Source organism: Schistocerca serialis, chromosome 2 (assembly GCF_023864345.2).
Source record: "Schistocerca serialis cubense isolate TAMUIC-IGC-003099 chromosome 2, iqSchSeri2.2, whole genome shotgun sequence".
NCBI lineage: Eukaryota > Metazoa > Arthropoda > Insecta > Orthoptera > Acrididae > Schistocerca > Schistocerca serialis.
Window position 1 is genome coordinate 111,716,875 of NC_064639.1, and position 21,504 is coordinate 111,738,378.

The 21,504-nt window shown below is 45.3% G+C and overlaps 1 protein-coding gene across 2 annotated transcripts in view; it reads left to right on the forward strand.

The window, feature by feature from the left end:
* Positions 1-1,040: 1,040 nt before the first annotated feature.
* Positions 1,041-21,504, forward strand: part of LOC126456791 (uncharacterized) — a 348,424-nt gene continuing 327,960 nt past the window's right edge. For both annotated transcript variants that reach the window (XM_050092580.1, XM_050092579.1), the window contains exon 1: positions 1,041-1,307. The gene's annotated coding sequence lies outside the window, so the exon portion shown is untranslated. The remainder of the gene's footprint in view (positions 1,308-21,504) is intronic.

The window sequence follows — 21,504 nt, forward strand, 5'->3', positions numbered from 1 at the left end:
TACGATGTTCGTCTGATCATGTTACTCGTATGTAGTCTGGAAATGGTCCAGCATAGACCTAAATGAGTTGCTAAACAAAGAAAAGAAGAAGTGCAGCAGTTGTACATACAATGAAATTCCTTTAAAATCATTTTGTCGGGCGGAAATGGTTTACGAGACAAAGTATTCCTACCGAAACTGGAACGAGGAGTGATCTACTATCCTTATTTCTAGAAAATACACGTATTTCAATCGTTATTTCATTATCTTCAGATCGCCTGTTGTACGCAGTGTCGACAGTCTACATAACATACGCATTTATTCAGTACCTGTCTTAGAGAAAAATACATAATAATGTATGTAAAATTCTGGTTTGTGTCCTACCAGACAACGCGATGTGTAAGGGTGATTTTCGTAGTTTTGTTTACTCCTTTATTACTTTCATTCTCTTAGAACGAGCTCTTTTCCGTTCGTGAAAACACGTTGTTCCGGGCTTAGTGAGCTTTTCTGTGAGGCCAACTGTCCAATCGTGAATTTTCTTTCTAAATTATTCTTTGTGTGTGGTGCACCAAATTGTATTACAGCTGCTTCTTTCATGTGCTGTCCATCGATCTTTCCTATTATCCTATTTTTGCTGAAACCTGAAACCTGGAGGTGATAAAACAACAATCGACAGACTGATAGTGATCTATCTACAATAATTCTTACATCCATCGTACTTAGAAATTCCTCCAGCGGTTTAGTGTTTAAAATATTTCTGTAGATTTAATAACAACGCAACTGCGACGTTCTGTCCGGTATTGAGGTTCCCGCTCGCTTCAGCAGTGCAAGTTTTCTACAGTATCCGGAACCGTGAAATCCCGAGGATCCCAGCGGGCTGAAGCATTGTTTGCTCGGCTTCTTAATTCGGCGATAATGTCCGGGGATTTCCGCCAGATGTCAGGCCCGCCGCTGGAAACGGAAAGTGGTCGCGGCGGTGCCCGCTGTACAGTTAGCGGCGGCTGCGGCGGAGGGCGGCTACGTCACAGTGGTGACGTCACGGCGCCCCTCCTCCGGCGCGGCGCTGAGCGAGGCGCGGCCAGCGACGGCGTTCGTTCCAGTAAGGCTGCGGCGGTGTCGGGAGCCAGGCGGGGTGCGAGGGAATGCTGTCAGAGGCGAACCACCTGCTGGTACACGGGGCGACTGCTATTACCTGGACACTCTGCCGGCCATCCTGTGACACGAGTCGCCAGTGAAACGGAACGCTCTGTGCACAAGGCTATACTACTCAGTGACGCACGCTTTCTTCAAGCTCCAGACACCACTACCATCTATTGGAGGAAAAACTGGTGAGTCTTTGCTCTCGACCACTGTCATCCTTTACACATACTACCAGTTCACAGCTTTGTATAGCTCTGTCATTAGTGTCACTTCTATCTGTCCAATTTCCACTGCGTCTTCTTAATGTTTGTCTGGACGCAGCGAAATCTCACGTCATGTGTAGGCGTAGAAAAAAAGCTAGCAATGGCGTTTATCGATTGTCACAGTGCACCTAATTATGGGGATGATATAACTGTGTCCTAATTTGTCCTCCCATCATAATCACCAGTTGTACCCAACTGTGTTTGTCAGAACAAAAATAGTCGAAATTCTATATATTCTTTAAAAGATGTGGTTTCCTTCCGAAAACCATTCTTTTACTTTGAAATGAACAGTTACTTCTATTGTTAAGCAAATAGCTATTTTGTCTCCCTAGAGCATCATCAAGTTGCATCACAATAAAGTATGCTTATCGCTTGTTATGTTCCACAAGTCACTACCTGAGAACAACCGAAGGCTCCCTAATAAAATTGTCTTGTCACTTGTTGCTTTCTCTCACAGTGACGCATGGTACATAACATACTGTAAGCATAATATTTTTACCTTGATAGAGCTTGTGATGTCAAAGAGGAAGAAATTATAACTGCTGAACAGTGAAATAGGGTTTATTTAAAAAAAAAAAAAAAAAAAAAAAAAAAAGGCCTTCGCAGGAAAATTAATTCCTTTAAGGGATTCACAGAGGCTGTAGATCCGAATGTACGAAAGATTATCTACCTACTTCCATGGCATTTTTTCTACCTAATGTACTCTCTTTCTACCCTAATATTGTGTGTCACAGAATGCTAATAGTCAAAAGATTCAGTTATCGATTTCAACGACGAGTTACTTCAGGGAAATTATCGAAGCCATCGATCTGACTTATTTACCATTGATAAATCTTTTTGTGTTTACGTGTGACGATCTTGAGCTAGCATGAGGAATTTTCTCTCTGACTGTGTTAAGTCGATATTTTTTAACGATGACCCTGGCCTCTGTCTTTCTCAGAGAGTGATCTGCTAAATGAGCCTTTAGTACAGGTCGATATAGATCTTAAATCACAGTGCCAGTCTTCTACTTCGCCCAACTCCACAGATGCTCTGACGTCAACTATGCATGTCCAGCCCTACTTGGAAAGAATATTTAAAAGAAGTGGTTCCAAAATAAATAAATCGATCTTTCCGGATCGTGGCAAAATTTGTAAATAGTTTTCTGAGGCGGTCACGCCTCGTTCAGCTATACACTGCTACCCATGAAAGAATGCTGATGTTCTGCTCGTTCCTTGGTCTTGTACATTGTTTTAGTATCACAGAAAGGTTTAAAAGACTGATTCTTGGTTACTGCTGCCTGAAGTATTTGATGACGCGTCTACGGTCATGATAATTGAGAAAATACTGTCGTTTGTATTAATGTGCCGATAAGGAAGCAAATATAAATATTCAGATTAAATCGGATACTATGACATTACTGGGAAACCTGAAAAGTGAGGCATGTAAGAATTACTGAATCAGTACTATAAACTCCGCAGTTAATCAACTGCTTCGCAGAAGAGCACCGTGTGCTACCTAATATACGTGCGCTTACAGATGCAGATAAAAAGCTGTGGAATTATATGAATTAATCCGAAAAGCTCTGAAAATATTTCAAGCCAAAGTCTTTGACGACAGTCTCTCTCAGATTCACGGTACCTTGCCAACGGATAAAAATTGATTTCAGTGTCAACCAGCGGCGACTAGTATGATCTAATATTTCGATATTTTTAATTCTTTGATTCAGTTATCGCTGAACGTTATTCGTTTCCATAGCCTTTTGATCATGGAACGTTTAAGAACTGTTCTCTAAATCGCATTATTCCTATGACTTCCTACGTTTTTAATGGATCAAAAACTAAATACATATTCCAGTAATATTAAAACTGTCAGCTAAAACAAGGTCCAGACAACTGCAGCGATTTATAGTATCGTGGTATGAAATGTTACCTAAGCCTAATTGTTAATATATAACATGAGGTGATCTGGTTTATTGAAGCAACAAAAAGATATCGCCTGTTTGTGAGCTGTGGAAAGCGGCTTAAGGGCAATGGTTCAAAAAATGGCTCTGACCATTATGGGACTTAACATCTATGGTCATCAGTCCCCTAGAACTTAGAACTACTTAAACCGAACTAACCTAAGGACATCACACACATCCATGCCCGAGGCAGGATTCGAACCTGCGACCGTAGCAGTCGCGCGGCTCCGGACTGAGCGCCTAGAACCGCTAGACCACCGCGGACGGCTAGGGCAATGGAAAGTAAACATTGCTAGTTATTTTCGTACTTTTCAAACATAGTTGGAAGTTGGGATGAGCATTTGAAACTAGTCATAAGCTAGCAGTACGCCTTGTCCAAAGAAGCGAAGGAAACAGAAATACAAAAACTCACTTTGTAAAACGAATTATTAGCGTCTGCTGTTGAATCGGAGTCTCGGAATAATATACGGAAATAAAAAAGTTCTGATGGACTATATTATGACGGTTCCTCCTCTTCGCTCTGTTAGATGTGATAGTGTGGCTACTGCAGTCTGGAGCACATTTGTTTACAGAAATCTCGGTGGAGGTCATTTTGTTAAGATGTCTCTACACCGTTTAAGGAAGTAATCTGGAAAGTTATTTGCTAATGGATGTCTGCTGAACTAATTCAAAATAAATAATTTAGGTCGACTGAAGGGGCAGTCTCAAAATGTTTTGTATGTGAGGGCACAGAGGCGATTATATGTTCACAAAAAAAAAAAAAAAAATCTCTTGCAATGTGACCCACGTTAATGAAGTTCTTAACCAGATGGTACATTGTAGCGTTGTAGTCGATATGTAAGGGGAATCACTTCCAATTTTAAGAGAGTCGAAGATCGTATTCGAGATATCGGGCAGAGAAATTTAAATTTTAAATTTATTAGAGGTACTTAATGTAGCACCGAGAAATTTTGAATATAAACTGCTTGAGACCAATCCACTGGTTCGGAAGCAGGTTCCTTTCTCAGATATGGCCTCTGATTTTTCTCATGACGTATGAAATATGTATGGTCAGAGATTCGACTCACGCCCGTTGTTCGTTGCATTTACATTTCTAGAGACGTTTTCCGATCGATTTGTTGGTGCTTCATGTCATCCGATTTTGTTCAGTGGTATCATTTCCATAGCCTTGAAGATTCTGAAACCGTTAATAGCTTAAGACTGTTTTTGGTATCGGAACTGGCATGCTTCTGTTAAGACTGGTGCATCCACCAAAACACTTGCAGCTGGATCCGTCACGTAACATCATGAAATGTTCAACAATTTCGTTTTCTTTTCTTCTGATATTACTCGACAATGACCGAGCGCTAGCATTCACGTGTCGCTCAGTGTATAAAGCTGGTTTGCTGTAATCTTGGGTGACATAAAACATAGTCGTAGCCTATAACGAATTTTGTCAACGAATATACATACTTTTTTTGTGCAGACTGCGATATTTGGGAAACATACAGTAACATGGAAAGCCTCTCTATAGATCTTTCAACGCTATGCACAAACGATTATGTTATTTGTATGGTATTTGTATTGTACTGTATTGTAAAAGCAACGGTGAGACCAGGGGGAAGAAATGAGTATTAATCAAGATAGATTATTCTCGCTAGACAGTAAACGAACTACAGCGCAAGGTCAAAAGTTTCGGTTATTTCCTAACTTCAGAAAGGGGAAATCTGTACACCAATACTATTCATAATAAGATTGAAATTATAGTAATACGGGCCTTCATATATTCAGAAAGATACGCGTCCTTTAATTGCTTAATGTAATACCAACATGCATCAGCAACACACATTTAAAAGGCACATACTTGTGACGCTACTGTTTAAAAACACAGCGGGTACAGGTCTCCAGAAGCAAATACATTTCTCCGTAGTTGAAGTTAATGGTGAGCAAATTTCCTTCTATTTGCTGAGAGTTGTTCGCTCAGAAAGCAGCAAACGTATTCCAAGATTGACCCATGCTTGGTTCTTAGATTATAAAAACATTGCGCCCTTGTCCTCTGATTCACTTAGAAAAGAGTCTGAATATCAACCCTATTAGTGCATTAAGAAAATCTTGAAAGAGAAGGTCATCGCCATCTACAATCTAGCCTACCGTTATGTATGCAACTCTGAGATATTTACACTCCTTGAAATTTAGCGACGCTAGGAATTTCTGGCTTTGTCTTTCAGTAAACAAAAATAAAGTAGTACTGCGTTGTTTGCTGCACAGTGCAGCCGCCTCAATTGGACAGGTGCTCTTAACTCTCACCATTTGGACCATTCTTGCGAAAAATGTATGTTACGGCCAGAGTTCAGTTCCTCAGTATAGGGGATTACTGAAAGTGCGTGTGGAGGGCAGTGCTGTGTTGGCATTGTTGATGATTCATATGAGGAGTCGGCCCATTCCTTTCGAAAAATACGATGCTAATCGGTTTCATCGACCACTGGAGGCACAAATCAGCATCACTAGTGCCCTATGTTGTCAGTTCATAAGATGCCTCTTACGAATAAGTGAGGCAGTAAGACCAAGTAAGAGCTTTTGCCTCGATCCCAGTACAAATGGTTCAGATGGCTCTGAGCACTATGGGACTTAAAAGCTGTGATCATCAGTCCCCTAGAACTTAGAACTACTTAAACCTAATTAACCTAAGGACATCACACACATCCATGCCCGATGCCCGCGGTGGTCTAGCGGTTCTAGGCGCTCAGTCCGGAACCGCGCGACTGCTACGGTCGCAGGATCGAATCCTGCCTCGGGCATAGATGTGTGTGATGTTCTTAGGTTAGTTAGGTTTAAGTAGTTCTACGTTCTAGGGGAATGATGACCACAGATGTTAAGTCCCATAGTGCTTAGAGCCATCTGAACCATTTTTGAACCATGCCCGAGGCAAGATTCTAACCAGCGACAGTAGCAGTCGCACGGTTCCGAACTGAGCCCCTAGAACCGCTCGGCCACCGCGGCTGGCTATCCCAGGACATAGGGGTACAGTGTGGCGACCTCCAATTGTAACAGAATTTTTTTTTTCATTGCGAATTTGCTCTACCTTCTAGTATAGAAGCTACCCAGTAATCTCGATACTGTTAAGAAAATTTGGAGCACTGGCATTTGTGGCTGACCGTAAAATAATTCTACTGCCGCCAACGTACACCTCCAACTCGAATGATTGGTAGCCGAACGAGCCTGGATTCGATTCCCGGCCGGGTCGGATACTTTCTTCGCTCGGGGACTGGTCGTTTTCTTGTCCTCGCTTTCGTATTCTCGTAACTGACATTCCCCGATTGAATGGCCGTATGGGCTCGTTCCGAAAGCGATTTAAAAAGATGTACATTTCGCTTAGTACCGTAAAGACAAGGTAAGAGTGATCAGGGGTTGGATGGAAGAATATAGATACTCGTTTTTCTCTCGCTCCGTTTGCGAGAGGAAAAGGAGAGGGAATTGCTAACAACGGTAGAGGGGACTCTCGGACATGCTTCATATGGTGACTTGCGGTGTATGTATGATGATGAAATGTGTATTCTGACATCGGTCATGTTTGTTGTATGATAAATCAAATTGAGCGAAATGCAGCATGAGGATGTCGACAGTCTTTGACATTAAAGAAAAGTTGTACAGAATTATCAGGTATGACACTAGACAGATTAGACCTTACGGGGCGGACGAAATGGAAGTATTATCTACGAGTGAATCGACGTCCGTGATAGACTAGTATCACTGGAGTGTGGAAGATCCTCCTCATTGGGGTTTTGCACGGCGTAGCAGCAGTATTTTGGGGTGAGGTGGCGACTGCTGGCCGCGGAAGAGGAAGGTTCCCCAAGGCCAGGCTGCTGCCAGGAACGTCCCACATGCGAGGCGGCCCGGACAATTAGCGGCGGGCCTCCCAGCTGCCTACACGGCATTGTCGCACAGGCCTTGGCGGGCGCGCCGCGGTGCGGCGGAAGCTGTCGCTGTAGCCGGGCTCTCTCGCTCCTCCTCCTGCTGCTGCTCGCCTCTTTTGCACGACGCGGGGGAGATGATCCCACCATGAAGCATACACACACGGCTGGCCCTCTTCGATTTTCTGCATGCCTATCACACTTATAGAATTTGAAGCTCAGCTCTCAAAAAAAAAAAAGTAAAATACACTGCCTGACCAAAAAAAAAAAAAAGAAAAAAAATTGAAGGACGGAAAAGACATGGTCGGATGTTTTGTCTAACTTGGTGCATGTACGCACTGCCGGCGCCTATGTAAATGATTCGAGTTACAATTCTCTGCAACAGGTAGAATGGCTACCAGAGTGCATTAGTGTCGCTGTCAGGCCTGGTAGGGTATATAAGAGGCATGAACCGAGTCAGATGTCGAATGATCAATTGAAAGTATCCTGGCAGGGTCGCCAAGTAAAACTATCTAACCAAAATTGTATCTTTTTATTCAGTGAAAGTATCAGTGAAAAGACTGTTCTAAATTGATTATTCAGCAAACCTGCATCTGACTGCGTCTGTGAACTTGTTTCTTGCACTCCTCCATTTTGCCAGAAATGTAACATGTATTTGACTCAGCAATAAAATTTAAGAGAGTAATGCCGTTTGTGCAATGGCATTAAGATGGTACTGGACAATTTACTTTTGGCCCTGATGTTTACTTGGTTCTTTCATTGGTGGGTAACTTCACTCTACTACTCATTTTCATATTCAATTTAAGCAAAGGATTTGGATTATGATTTACGCTGTTAGAAACACAATGTTGATCTCAATATATATATTGTTAAACTTTTAAGTCATACACAAAACCAACCGTAGCACGAAGCATTCTTACAAAAATTTTACCAAACGCTTACTGTGTTCAAACCTTGGACATACAAATCCTAACTCTGAATATTATCTAACAAAACCAGTTTGAAATCATTGTATATCTTCTCTCATTAACATGCTGAGATTTGGTCTGGAGCAGCGAGTGTGACCTACGTTACAGCTGTCACCACACGTCTGCTTCCTCCGGGCTCCTAGCTGCAACTCCTCGGTTTTTTACTGCACGCGCCCGGCTCTCTTAACCATCAAAGAAACTCCTACTCAAAGATATTATACTCGTTCCACCTTGCGGTTGGCAACTACCGACTATTTTCTGGAGCTTCCCTGATCAGACCTTAGCACATACCTTTCACAATGTGTAGGGCGCGGAGGTACCGTGTACTTGTCTGAGACAGCGTTACCAGCGTCTCAAGTTTGACAGGAGCTTCATTGTGGGTCTGCGTTTGGTCAGCTGCTCGAATCGTGCAATATTCAGATTTGTAGGGCATTCGGTGGTCCGATGTTGGACTGGATGGAACGTGAGGCAAGCCATACCCGCCTTCAAGGTTTCAGTCGAACACATCTGACCGCCACAAGGGAAGATCACCACACTGTGAACCGAGTTCGTCGTAACCGTTCCACATCTGCCCCTGCCATCCGAGGACAAGTCCTGGACTCCACGCAACACTGTGTGTCATTTGACACCTCTGGTTAGAGATTAGCAGCATCCAGATTGTAATATTGCCGTCCTATGCGTAGGCTAACGGCTGCATTTGGAGTGGTGCCATGGCTGGAAACCAAGATGTGGCTGCTAAATGATATGGCATTCTGTTCAGCTACAATTCGCGATTTTCGCACTCCTGAATGGTCAACGTGGGCGAGTATTTCGGCAACCTGGGCAGAGGTCTCAGTCTTCATATGTTTTGGAGACGCACATCAGCGTCAGTCCTGGCGTCAGCGTGTTTCATGTCACTATTGAAAGTGATTGAGGGATGTCAGACGGAGTAACGATACGTCACGGACATTCTGCGGCCTCATACGCTACCTCTTATGTGACAGTACCTTGGTGCCATTCTTCAACATAATTCTCGTCCACAAATGACACGTCTCTTTGAACTGTTATTAGGTGTTAACATAATCACGATATCTGAACCCGGTGACGTATACAGTGAAGAGCTCACTTCCCACTACATCACGTAATAGAAAAACAAGAAGCAATGTCACGGTATGTATAACTAACTATGCATCCGATTTTGACGGGGGTGCCAATGAAACATGAAATATGGGTACCACAACTCACGTAGATGATAACGGTTTTCGCCAACCTACTAAATGAAAGTAGAGGTCACTATAACTATCCACTTTATTATTAGACGAATTAATATGATTCTGGGTGCTGAAGGAACGATACAGATAATTACAAATGGATGCAAGAGTACAAAAATATGTACGAAAGATCTTAACGAGCCGGCCGGTGTGGCCGAGTGTTTCTAGGCAATTCAGTATGGGACCGCGGGACCGCTACGGTCGCAGGTTCGAATCCTGCCTCAGGCATGGATGTGTGTGATGTCCTTAGGTTAGTTAGGTTTAAATAGTTCTCAGTACTAGCGGACTCATGGCCTCAGATGTTAAGTCCCATAGTGCTCAGAGCCATTTTAACCATTAGATCTTGACACAGGTGGGTGATTTTGAAATAGCAATGATACAAAAACTGTGTCCGCGAGAATGAGCATATTATTTCTGAATAAGTTGATAGCCTAAAGAAAAGGCGCAGAAAAAGTCGTACAAGTACTAGTTCTCTCGCCTAGGTCCATATTGAGTGCAGCTAGCCGGCTGTATGGATTAATTCAGAAAACGAAGCTTTGATGTGAAACAAATACACTCCTGGAAATGGAAAAAAGAACACATTGACACCGGTGTGTCAGACCCACCATACTTGCTCCGGACACTGCGAGAGGGCTGTACAAGCAATGATCACACGCACAGCACAGCGGACACACCAGGAACCGCGGTGTTGGCCGTCGAATGGCGCTAGCTGCGCAGCATTTGTGCACCGCCGCCGTCAGTGTCAGCCAGTTTGCCGTGGCATACGGAGCTCCATCGCAGTCTTTAACACTGGTAGCATGCCGCGACAGCGTGGACGTGAACCGTATGTGCAGTTGACGGACTTTGAGCGAGGGCGTATAGTGGGCATGCGGGAGGCCGGGTGGACGTACCGCCGAATTGCTCAACACGTGGGGCGTGAGGTCTCCACAGTACATCGATGTTGTCGCCAGTGGTCGGCGGAAGGTGCACGTGCCCGTCGACCTGGGACCGGACCGCAGCGACGCACGGATGCACGCCAAGACCGTAGGATCCTACGCAGTGCCGTAGGGGACCGCACCGCCACTTCCCAGCAAATTAGGGACACTGTTGCTCCTGGGGTATCGGCGAGGACCATTCGCAACCGTCTCCATGAAGCTGGGCTACGGTCCCGCACACCGTTAGGCCGTCTTCCGCTCACGCCCCAACATCGTGCAGCCCGCCTCCAGTGGTGTCGCGACAGGCGTGAATGGAGGGACGAATGGAGACGTGTCGTCTTCAGCGATGAGAGTCGCTTCTGCCTTGGTGCCAATGATGGTCGTATGCGTGTTTGGCGCCGTGCAGGTGAGCGCCACAATCAGGACTGCATACGACCGAGGCACACAGGGCCAACACCCGGCATCATGGTGTGGGGAGCGATCTCCTACACTGGCCGTACACCACTGGTGATCGTCGAGGGGACACTGAATAGTGCACGGTACATCCAAACCGTCATCGAACCCATCGTTCTACCATTCCTAGACCGGCAAGGGAACTTGCTGTTCCAACAGGACAATGCACGTCCGCATGTATCCCGTGCCACCCAACGTGCTCTAGAAGGTGTAAGTCAACTACCCTGGCCAGCAAGATCTCCGGATCTGTCCCCCATTGAGCATGTTTGGGACTGGATGAAGCGTCGTCTCACGCGGTCTGCACGTCCAGCACGAACGCTGGTCCAACTGAGGCGCCAGGTGGAAATGGCATGGCAAGCCGTTCCACAGGACTACATCCAGCATCTCTACGATCGTCTCCATGGGAGAATAGCAGCCTGCATTGCTGCGAAAGGTGGATATACACTGTACTAGTGCCGACATTGTGCATGCTCTGTTGCCTGTGTCTATGTGCCTGTGGTTCTGTCAGTGTGATCATGTGATGTATCTGATCCCAGGAATGTGTCAATAAAGTTTCCCCTTCCTGGGACAATGAATTCACGGTGTTCTTATTTCAATTTCCAGGAGTGTAACTTCCAGGTCCCCTCGTCCGGACGTGTGCACACGCGGTCCATGCTTACCACTCTGCAGAAACTCGGGTGCAGAGGATGGCCGCAGTAGTGGCGAAGTTCAGCTCTAAAGTGAAGACAGTTCCCTTTGTAGTATTAAAGTGTCCTCTATCTGCTGTCTCCTTCTGACACGAGGTGTCTTTGCCCTCTTCTCCACAAAGATCTGGCTGGTTCTATCAGCGCCACAACCTCGTAGCCAATAGCAGTGTACTTTCAGACTTTCTACCAATGAAAAGTTCACAACAGTTACAACAATTTTCATCTTCTAACGAAACTGCCATGGTTAACAAATACTGCTCAGTTCTCTCTTAAGAGTGGGCGGTAGAGAGAAATTATCTCTCACTATACTTGCGTTTTTTGTTTCGTCCAACATGATCAGCTGCTTGTTGGCACCCAAGAGGCTCCGCCGCCGCTATGAAAGTAATCGTCATGAGCCAGCCGCAGGCCTCCGTACTAAATATAAACATCTACAGCTGCAACGTCCTCCGGTCCCCAACGACTATGTCCCACGCTGAGCTATTCCCTCCGTAGATCCCATCTTTTCTAAAGAGTGTTCTTTAAACTCCTCACACACTGAGAATTTGCAGTGTGTCGGGCCCTCTCGGTCTGCCACCCTACGGGAACCGCCTGGGATTTTCGTATCTGTCCCCAGCACACACCTGACAGAGTCCTGGCTTTCAACAGAAACATTTTTATGGTTTGCGCACAGTACTCTCCTTGGAGCTCTTGTTTATACCCATAGCTGGCTAGCCATTCCAAGTTATGCGAAACCCCTACAATGATTCGTCACCGTACAGAATTAAAGGAAATTGTACTGTTTACCATTGCAGTCACTGGTATTAGATTTAACTGTGTGCGCACTTTCATGCAGCAATACTAATTTAAATTGATTTGGTGTCTTCTTCTCAATAATTATTTATTAATAAGGTTATGTAGCAGTTTTAGAAAAACTGCCCATAACACCATCTTCGTGATTTTGGGGTATTGCTGTGGTCAGTGCGATCACCGCATCAGTCCCCGGCGGAACATGTGTGTGACTAGTTACAACAGTTGTTGGCGAGCTAGCCTCAGAGGAGGATAAATCGGATTTATGGCACCTTTCCCAACCCAATCAATGTATGCATTCAGGCCAAAGGGGGAGCAATGTCATAATTATAAGTTGGCTATTGCTGCCAAGTCCTTCGTAAATTTGAATCGGTATCACTGAAATAGCATGCCATACCCACTCAAGCCGTGAGGTTTCATTTGGTTTCCAATTCCCCTTCTGGGTGCTTCCCTTTTTTCTGTAGAGTTCCACGTTTGAGATTAGATTTCAGAACGCTATTAGATACAAAACCTTTCCAATGTAATTACGTATTGGTCGGTAGATGAAGCTGAGGATTCTACAACAAGGCTATAAGAAATGATTATACATAAATCTTTTGTTATGTAACGATTTTTATTGGATTTTCTTAAATTGTGAACATTCAGTTCAATAACAACTGCATAGCATCATAGCTTTCTAAGCGTGAAATCGATTTAAATCTCATTAACAACATCATTTTTTTATTTACATTCCATGTTAATAAACAAATGGAAATGTTAATAAACAAAGATTAAATAATAATTTTAATAAAAGTAACACATACTTACATGAAAGTAAAGTACTCACAATAAGTCAAAATTCCCTACAGAAAAAGGTGAAACATGATATAGGAAATAAAATAATTTCTTATTTATAGAGGTAGAATAGTATTACTGAGATGTATTTTTTAGTTATGTAACACAATTGTCTATGTCAAATATTAATTTATTTTAATATTACCAGTGATCAAAACTAGATGTAATTTTTGTATTTGTTAATTCATATTTCTATTTATTAATAAACGTAAAATTTAAGCAGAAGACAGGAAAAATTGCTGCTAGGAAGATCGAACCAGCAATTTCACGGCAAAAAACATATTACGTTACAGACAAATTGTTGATAAACTAGAAATGTTTTTATTCTTAAAGGCGCTCGGAAACCTTCTAATCTCGATTTTTTTTTTAAATAGATGTCTAGGTGTTGAATTTCACACTCCGTAGATTTGGGGAAAAAAGTCGAAAAGCGTCCGTCCGCAAGGTCCCCTTCTCAGCCGAAATAAATGCTACTCTAGCAGGCTGCGCCTCTCAAGTTCGCGAGAAATCTATGTTCGAAATCTTAAGAGCCTGTTGACTACTACACCTCAACGCCAGCCGTCGAGTAGCGGCGTTACCGCCACTTCTTGTTAAGACAGCAGAATAGACGTCTGCGTCTGCAAACGTGCCAAGCAGACAGCTGTCATCGAGTTTCTTTTGGTGGAAAACCGGAGCATCGCAGATATTCATAGGCGCTTGCAGATTGTCTTAGGAGACCTGGCAGTGAACAAAAGCACGGTGAGTCGTTGGGCGAGGTGTCTGTTATCACAGCAATAAGGTCGCGCAAATCTGTCTGATCTGCCGCGTGCCGGCCGGCCGCACACAGGTTGGAACGTGCGTGCTCGTTGCCACTGACTCCTTCTCCGTGGCAGCGCAGGGCCTCACACAAGCCTTGCACACTCGAGAGGGGCTCATAAAACTTCATCGGCCACTTATTTCTCGTCCACTCTACAGTGCAGAGCTCGCATCTTCCGACTTCCATGTGTTTGGCTCAGTAAAGGATGAAATCCATGGGAAGTAGGACGTGGATGAGGCGGAGGTCGTTGATGCAACAAGATGCTGACCCGACCGTCGACCAGTAGAGTGGTACCATGCGAGCATACAGACTTGCCAATAAGGTGGCGTAAGTCGGTGTCTTTGAACGGAGATTATTTTGAAAAGCAGGGTTGCGTAGCCGAAGGAGTAGGGAGTAGTATGGTGTATTGAACTCCTGAATAAAATCATCGTGAAACTTTCCTGGCAAATTTGAAACTGTGTGCCGGACCGAGACTCGAACTCGGGACCTTCGCCTTCCCGTGAGGATAGGGCGTGAGTCGTGCTTGGGTAGCTCTGATGGTAGACCACTTGCCCGCCGGAGGCAAAGGTCGCGAGTTCGAGTCTCGGTCCGGCACAGAGTTTTAATCTGCCAGGAAAGTTTCATATCAGCGCACACTCCGCTGCAGAGTGAACATCTCATTCTGGAAACATCCCCCAGGCTGGCTAAGTCATGTCTTCCGTATGCTCGTACCTTCGTTAACAGATTGCAGTGAGATACCGTATCAATTGCTTTTCCGAAATCCAAAAATATGGAATCTGCCTGTTGCCGTTCATCCGTACTTCACAGTATGTCTCCGCGATATCCTTTCCTTCAGGAGTGCTAGTTCTGCAAGGTCCGCAGGAGAGCTTCTGTAAAGTTTGGAAGGAGACGAGGTACTGGCAGAAGTAAAGCTGTGACGACGGGGCGTGAGTCGTGCTTGGGTAGCTCAGATGGTAGAGCACATGCCCGCCAAAGGCAAAGGTCCCGAGTTCGAATCTCAGTCCGGCACACAGTTTTAATCTGACAAGAAAGTTTCACATCAGTACACACTCTGCTGCAGAGTGAAAATCTCATTCTGGAAAATCATCCTGCTTTCAGAAAAAAAAAGTGTATTGCGTTAGTTATGGAACGCCCCTCGTAACTGACGAATGTGGCAATAAGAAGAGCGTCCGGCTACAAATTTAAAAATAAATTTGCAACTTCATGAAAAGAGCGGACTGCGGGCGGCAGGTCGACTTCTAAGAAAGAACGAACTTGATAACAAATTATCAAGAGTTTTGCCGTACAACGTGGATAAGGCACCGTGGAAAATACGAACTACTTTACACATTAACCGCAGTCTTGAGTGTTTATAATTGGCAACCAATGCTGCACAATCGCAATAAAGTCATGAGATGTTCAATTGACTCTTTTATTAGAACATGTTACGTGTTTCGGGATTACACCCATCTTCAGACATCTGAACTTGAACTTCTTCCTAACCAACCAGGCGTGGAGCCTTGACAACTCAAAGAAAAGTGTTGAATAACATATTACTGCGACACAAGCAGTCTTGAAGCAGTGTGTTTAGTTGACAACTGAATACGGGTTACTTCAGTGTGTTGCTTTAGTGAAAAGGATCAGATTAATATTTAAAGTTTCTTACAGTGGGCCTATTTGCATTCCAAGTCGGAATCGTGCTGGGTTATTTGTATCTTTCTTATAGCGTCCCAGCTTCTTAAATGTTCTGTGTCAACTCGTATACAAAAAAATATACTATGCACTGAGACGTCAACGTTGTAAAGATCGAGGTACGGAAGGTCAACCAAAATCAGTGAAACATTTGAGGAGCCAGAGCCGCTCGGTAGTAAAAGTTCTCCCTCGCCGGTGTTGCATAAGGATGAGGTGTGAGGGCGGCGGTACAATACCGGCGCTGGATAACGCCCGCTCGCGCCCACGGCACCTGCGCCCCGCCATTAGCATACGGCTTACCGCTCCGCAGGGGCTGGACGGCTGGGTAATGCCGCCCACCCCGCGGACACCTTTCTCCGGCACGGCGTGACACAGATATCACGGCGCAGCGCCGCGCGACGTGGCCGCGTTTTCTCCGTCCGGCGTCGCCGCGCATGCGCAGTCGCTGCGCGCGCGCCTCACTCTCGTGTAAAGCTGCAGCCTGCTTGCTGCCGCTACCATACAATCCGTGCTTCAAGTAAGACTTATCAACACTGTGGCAGGCAGGAGTAAGTGATTGAGGAAGAGGTGGACTTCCCAGTTCAGTCGTTCGCCACTGGTTATTTTCTAAACACAAAGACGTTGTTGTTGTTGTCGTCGCCGTCGTTGTTGTTGTTGTCTTCAGTGCGAAAACAAGTCTTGTGAAATCTCGAGGATAGTCTCCCCTACAGAGGCCTCTACATAACTGCTGCAACCTACACCCGTTAGTCAAGCTTTGCTCTCCAGCTTTTATTCCCACACGTTCCTCCGTTACCAAATTAACTATTTAGTGATGTCTCAAGGCGTTTCTCGTCAACCAACCTCTCCTTTTAGTCACGTTGTGTTATAGCTTCTCAGTAACTCATCATTAGTGATCCCATCTACTAATCTAGTCTCCAACATTCTCCTGTACATCTACAACTACATCTACATACATACTACGCAAGCCACCGCTACCAGTCGTTTCCCTCCTTCCTGTTCCACTTGCAGACAGAGCGGGGGGAAAACGACTGTCTATATGGCTCCGTATGAGCCTTAATTTCTCGTATCTTATCTTCGTCGTCACTACGCGAAATGTATGTTGGCGGCAGTAGGATCGTGCTGCAGTCAGCTTCAGATGCCTATTCTCTAAACTTTCTCAGTAGTGTACTCGAAAACAGCGTCGCCTTCCCTGCAGAGATTCCCATTCGAGTTTCCGAAGCATCTCCTGTGTGTTGTTCGAACCTACCGGTAACAAATCTAGTAGCCCACCTCAGAATTGCTTCAACGTATTCCTTCACTCCGATGTTGTACGGATCCAAAACACTCCACCAGTACTCAAGAATAGGTCGCACCAGCGTCCGATATGCGATCTCCTGTACAGGTAAACCACTCTTTCCTATAATCCTCCCAATAAACCGAGTCGACCATTCGCTTCTCTACCACAATCCTCATATCCTCATTCATTTGATAATGCTTTACGTTTAGACAGTGTCAACAGGACTCTAGTAATGCGGTATCCGAACATTACGGGTTTGTTTTTCTCACTCATCCGCATTAACATACATTTTTCTACGGTTGGAGCAAGCTGCCATTCATCACACCAATTAGAAATTTTGTCGAAGTCGTCTTGTATCCTCCTACAGTCAAACTCGGCCCCTTCCCGCATACCACAGCATCATCAGCAAACAATCGCAGATTACCGCTCATCCTGTCCGCCAGATCATTTGTGTGTACAGAACCTAGTAGCCCTCCTATCACACTTCCCTGGGGCAACCTGACGATACCCTTCTCCCTGATGAACACTCGCCGTCGAGGACAACGTACTGTTTCCTATTACTTAAGAAGTCTTCCAGGCACTCACACATCTTGTAATCTATTCCGTATGCTCGTACCTTCGTTGACAGACTGCAGTGAGATACCGTATCAACTGCTTTTCCGAAATCTAAAAATATGGAATCTGCCTGTTGCTCTTCATCCATAGCTCGCAGAACATCATGTCAGAAAAGGGCAAGCTGAGTTTCGCACGAGCGATGCTTTCTAAAGCTCTGCTCATGCGTGAACATTTGCTGTGAAACTTCCTGGCAGTTTAAAACTGTGTGCCGGATCGAGACTCGAACTCGGGACCTTTGCCTTTCGCGGGCAAGTGCTCTAGCATCTGAGCTACCCAAGCACGACTCACGACCCGTTCTCAGAGCTTCAATTCTGCCAGTACCTCGTCTCCTGGCAGACGAGGTACTGCCAGAATTGAAGCAGTGAAGATGCCTAAATAAAATGATTACTGTCCCTGTCAAACCTCAGTCCATTCGATATTAATCTCACAGTCACATCCTCGATGTTCGCTGTCGTTTATTGACGGTCGAACCAACTCGAGTGCATCCGTACCAGTTTCGTAGCGGCAGTTATTTTTGCTTACGGCTATTGGGTCAACTCTTCATGCACTTGCGTCTCTATCCAACTTCTTAGAGTTTTATAACAAAATTTGGACACGTACGACAAGTGAGAGGCGGCAGTAGAAAGCACGTTCCACTAAGAAGTGCTTTACGGTAGGTGACGTTTTCCCCCTCTCCACACATTTTCAACACACGTCGCTATTTACGTTTCAGTCCCTTCACGGAGTCTTTTAGATTGGAGTTGTCTGTAATCAGTAATAAATTTATGTCCTGTGGTCATATTGTGCCGTTTGAACTTTTGCCTTGGATGATATGAAGAGGATTAACAGTGATACGTGCAGTCCAGCATTGATGATCATGTTATTCCACATACAGACATTGCCAAGAAAATAAAGTTAATTGTAATTACACATCTCTGCTAATTCATTTCTCTGAGCAGAGCTAAGAATTCAATAAAGACCGAACTACGTCACTTCACTAAGCGAAACGTCGGTTAAGGGAGCCGAGCGTTTGGCCTTCCAAAGGCTGGCGCCGGTCGCGGATGTCCGATGCGCCTTCCATGCAGAGGAAGTGTGGAGAGGGGAAGTCGAGGGAGGGTGGGAGGTGACGGCCATGTGTGCTCGCCACGCACAGGAAGCCAGCACCTTTCAGGGCTGCCTGCCCGGCTGCGCCTTTGTTTTCGCCTTTTCACACTGAACGATTTCAGTCAAAGTTGAAACTGTTACCCGAACACCCTCAAGGAACACCGTATTCGCTGACCCATACTCACGTATGCTACGTTTACACGCAGCACAACTCCCAGAAAATATAAACCGAATTTCTCAGAATTTATTTTCGCTAAGACGAGTTTACTTGTTGAAGCCCATTCCCACATCAGTTTCGCGATCATCATTTCTTTGACGTAGGCAACGTGTTGGCTAATTCACTTCATTTAGATACGGCGGGAGGGGGGGGGGACTAATTCTTGCGCAGTCTAATTTTTGTTGTTGTCCTAAGCGTCCAGATTATCCAACATTTTTAAAAGCACGTAGGAACCCGACAACGCATGCAAGTTTGAGAAACGGACAATCTTTTAAATGCGAGCGACGATAGATTGTATAAGAGGAAATCCGGCAGTTTCCAGAATTCGATATTGGAGTGCTTACATGAAAAACCAGAAGCGATATTGGGAAAGCTGTTTACGAGAACCAGATTTGTGAACGTCGTGTAAAAGCAGTCTTAGTCCTGTTCGGAGGTGCTCCACGGATCCGACTCAGCTCGATCAAAACAGGTGTCCTAGTTTGACAAATGGAAAACTTCCTATGATTATCCTCCGATGAACTGCTCCTTGCCATACACAGCAGATATTTGAAAATTGTGGGCCGTTGAGTGCATGGCCGGAACCAATTATAGTAATACATGACATTTATTCGCAATTCCAAATATGGACTACCATCAGTTGAGCAGGCCGCTGTGGCCGAGCGGGTCTAGGCGCTTCAGTCCGGAAGCGCGCTGCTGCCACGGTCGCAGGTTCGAATCCTGCCTCGGGCATGGATGTGTGTGATGTCCTTAGCTTAGTTAGGTTTAAGTAGTTCCAAGTCTAGGGGACTGATGACCTCAGATGTTAAGTCCCATAGTGCTTGGAGCCAGTTTTTACAATCAGCTGTACTATGGAATGACGACGATGAAAATCTGTACCGGACCGGGACTCGAACTCGGATATCCCGCTTATCGCGAGCGGTTGCCTTAATCGCTTCGGCTATCCGTGCACGATTCACGGCGAAACCCAAACTTTAATATGTCGCCAGCCATGAGCCTACTGCCTGTACTCGTACATCCATTATGTTTGTTACCGTACAGGGGAGACATTTTACTTGACAGTCGCTTGCCCGGTGTCGGCGGATAAATACTATGCTGCAGCGCCTGTGTTGTTTAGAAGTACAATGCAATGTTCCTGCGGACGTGCATGCATGGCAGAAGGAACTTTACATCGTAATTCCGAATAACACAGGCACTGCAGTATCGTAGGTGAACTAAGCGCTGTATCGAGCGTTCCATCTTCAAAAGGAAAACGTTTCAGCTTCCAGCTACAGACAGATATATCCGACATTATTACAGTGTAAGGTCCCAATGGTTTTCTAAAGTGGGTGGTACCTAGACTGGAAACTGCTTGTTCGCCACACTGTTCGGTAACTGTTTCTACAAGTTGTCGTAGTCAGGTAACTGATCAACTGCTACTGAATCACAGTACTGGCGTGATGGTACCGGTATATTAGAACCACCTATTCCAGTACGAAGGAATAGCTGACAGACTGACTGCTCACCGAGTGCTGCATGGGATGAGCAGCAGGCAATTCGGTTTCAGGCCTGGGCGATCGTCATCTGATGCAATCGCCTTGGCGGCCGATGTGTGCGGCTCAGCCCTGTGCAAGTATGTTGTTAGCATGATGGTGGACATCAGTGGCGCCTTTGACAACCTGTGGTGGCCATCGCTCATCTCCTGCCTGCGGGAGAAAGTGTGTCCAGGGTTGCTATACGGCTGTCTGAGGAGCTATTGTGAGGATCGGGAGGTCTGGCTATCACACTCTAGTGGGAAAGTCGGAAAAGCTATTATAAAGGGATGCCCCCACGGCTCCGTGTTGGGCCCCCTTTTCTGGGACATCCACATGGAGCACTTCTGGACAGCTTGCAACAGAGCGAAGAGGTGCTAGAGGTGATAGCCTACGCTGATGGCCTCCTCCTGTTGGTCGGCGGCCGAAGTCGCGAGGATATAGAACCATAGATAGAGAGGGCTGTGGAAAAACTACAACTGTGGTGCCGTAATACTAAGATGACCATTTTACCCACTAAATCAACTTACATCTTATTTAAAGGGCAGCTGGTTAGAAATCCAACCGTGAGAATCGAGGGCACGCCGGTTCTTCGGAGACGGGAGACACGTTACTTGGGAATCATCATCGACTAAAGGTGGAACTTCGGAGGGCACATTGAAACTGTAACCCAGAAAGCTTTACAAGTATTGAATAACCTCATTTCCATTGGACACAAAAGATTTCACCTCCCCCTCATCTGATAAAATTATATCGTAACAGCATATTAATGTCAATAGTGGGTTACGGCTTGGGAGTCTTTTTTTAAAAAAAATTAGAACCACCTATTCCAGTACGAAGGGTCTCATAAGTGGTTCAAATGGCTCTGAGCACTATGGGACTCAACTTCTGAGGTCATTAGTCCCCTAGAACTTAGAACTACTTAAATCTAACTAACCTAAGGACATCACACACATCCATACCCGAGGCAGGATTCGAACCTGCGACCGTAGCGGTCGCGCGGTTCCAGACTGTAGCGCCTAGAACCACTAGGCCACTCCGGCCTGCAAAGGGTCTCATATGTCTGCCCTGTAATCCTATTTTAGTTTTTCCATATTTTGCTCAATTGCTTCAAGGGAATGCCGATATCGTTTCTTGAGTGAAGGCACTGTCGACTCTCTCTCCCCATACGACACTAATCCGAGATGGTATTCCGTTTTTAATGACCTCATTGTCGGTGGAGTGCTGAAATCCTTT